The following is a 2575-nucleotide window of genomic DNA, read 5'->3' as shown; positions in this document are numbered from 1 at the left end:
GGACCCTACCCAGAGAAGCAGTGATGCCTGAAATGGAGCCAGAGATGATGACGTGGAGCAATGGAGCAGCTGGAGACTTTAGATTCAGAGAGGGAGAGCAACTGTGTGCTGAAGACCTGGGGGGTACAGGGGGAAGGATTGCATGGAGGGGATTGTAACCATGGCAATGAGAGACAATATACGGTAGAATGAATGTAAAACTAACGTTCTCCCATGTAAACTATCACATAATTCACAATAAAACATTAAAAAAAAAATTAACCATACCTAAAAAAAAAAAAAAGAAGTCATTGACAACTCCAGTATTTTCTCCATTTATCATGATGTTATTTATTGATACAATTGTCAGTATTTTTGTTTTCTTTACATTGAGGTGCAATCCATACTGAAAGCTATAGTCTTTTATCTTCATCAGTAAGTCTTTTAAGTCCTCTTATATTTCAGCAAGCAAGGTTGTATCATCTGCAAGTCACAGGTTGTTAATGATTCTTCTTCCTATCCTAATGCCATGTTCTCAATATAAACCAGTTTATTGGATTATTTGCTCAGTGTACAGTTTGAATACATATGGTGAAAGAACACAACCTGGTGCACACGTTTCTTGATTATAAACCATTCAGTGTTCCCTTGTTCTGTTTGAACTACTGCTTCTTGATCTATTTATAGGTTCTTCATGAGCCAATTAAGTGTTCTGGAATACTCATTATTGTCCATAACTTGTCATGATCCACACAGCCAAAAGCCTTTGAATAGTTTATAAACAAAGCGCAGGTAAATATCTTTCTGGTGTTCTCTGATACCAGTCAGGATCCATCTGATCCTCATCTGAATCTGGTGTGAACCTCTGGCAGATACCTGCCAATGTACTGTTGCAGTCATTTTACAATTGAATTTAGCAACATTTTATTTGCATGATGTATTAATGATATTGTCTATTGGGTTACTTTTCTTGGGAATGGGCAAAAATATGGATCTCTTCCAATCAATTGTCCAGATGAACTCTCTTCCAAGTTTCTTAGCATAGATAATTGAGTGCTTCCAGTGCTGCATCAGTTTGTTGAAAGATTTCTATTTGTATTCCATCAATTACCAGAGCCTTGTTCATTGCCAATGCCTTTAGCGCACCTTGGACTTCTTTCTTCAGTAGCTCTTGATCATATGCTATCTCTTGAAAGGGTTGAGCAACCACCATTTGGTTTTGGTACAGTGATTCTGTGTTTCCTTCCATCTGTTTTTGATGATTTCTGCATCATTCATTATTTTGCCCATAGGATCCTTCAATATTTCAAGTCAAGACTTGAATTTTTTTTCTTCAGTTCTTTCAGCTTGAAAAATGCTGAATGTGTTCTTCCCTTTTGGTTTTTCAACTACAGATCTTTGCATATTTCATTATAATACTTAATTTTTCTTCTAGAGCTGCTCTTTGAAATTTTCTGTTCATCTATTTAACTTCCTCATTTCTTGCATTTGCTTTATCATGTCAGAAGTCTCTTCTGACATCCATTTTGATCTTTTCCTTTTTCTTGCCTTCTTAATGACCTTTTGTTTTCTTCCTGTATGATGGATGTTTTTGATGTCATCTTACAACTCTATAGCCTTTGGTCATTAATGTCTAGTGCATCAAATCTATTCTTAAATGAATTCAGGTGGGATATGTTCAAGGTAAAATCTTGGCTATCATGGACCTGTTTTAAGTTTTCTCAGCTTCAGCCTAAACTTGCATATGAGCAATTGATGTTCTTCTGTTCCACAGTCTGCCCTGACCTTGTTTTGGCTGATGATATGGAGTTTTTCCACCATCTTTCCACAGATATAATCAATTTGAGTTCTACATCTTCCAACTAGTGAGGTCTATGTATATAGTTGTCTTTTATGTTGTTTAAAAAATGTGTTTGCAATGTAAAAGTCATTGGTCTTGTAAAATTCTGTCATGTGATTGCCAGCATAATTTCTATTACCAAGACCATATTTTCCAACTACTGATCCTTCCTCTTTGTTTCCAATCTATAGTAATTATCAGTACATCTTGATTGCATGTTTGATCAATTTCAGATTGAAGACATTGATATATTTTTTCAAGTTCATCATCACTGGCTTTAGTGGTTGTTGCATAAATATGAATAATAGTGGTATTGACTGGTCTTACTTGTAGGCACCACCACTCATCTGTCAGTTTGTCGTACTGTGGTGACTTGTGAATTGCTGTGATTCTGGAAGCTATGCCACCAGTATTTTAAATACCAGCAGGGTCACACATGGTAGACAGATTTCAGATGAACTTCCAGACGAATAGGAAGAAGGAGTGACAAGCTACTTCCAAACATTTAGTCACTGAAAATTTTATGAATAGCAGAGAAACACTGTCAGATATAGTGCCAGAAAAAGTGCCCCTCAGTTTGGAAGGCACTCAAAATGCGACTGGGAAGAGCTGCCTCCTCAAAGTACAGTTGACTGTGATGACAGGAATAGAGTAAAGCCCGTGGGAGTAATGCCAGCAGGATCTTCATTTGCCAATGGGGCACAACTCAAAATGAAGGAGAAACAGCTGTAAACATTCATTAATAATTGGAATGTG

This window comes from Chrysochloris asiatica, unplaced genomic scaffold (assembly GCF_000296735.1).
Source record: "Chrysochloris asiatica unplaced genomic scaffold, ChrAsi1.0 scaffold00026, whole genome shotgun sequence".
In the NCBI taxonomy this organism is placed as follows: domain Eukaryota; kingdom Metazoa; phylum Chordata; class Mammalia; order Afrosoricida; family Chrysochloridae; genus Chrysochloris; species Chrysochloris asiatica.
Note: the sequence above shows the minus strand (reverse complement) of the source record.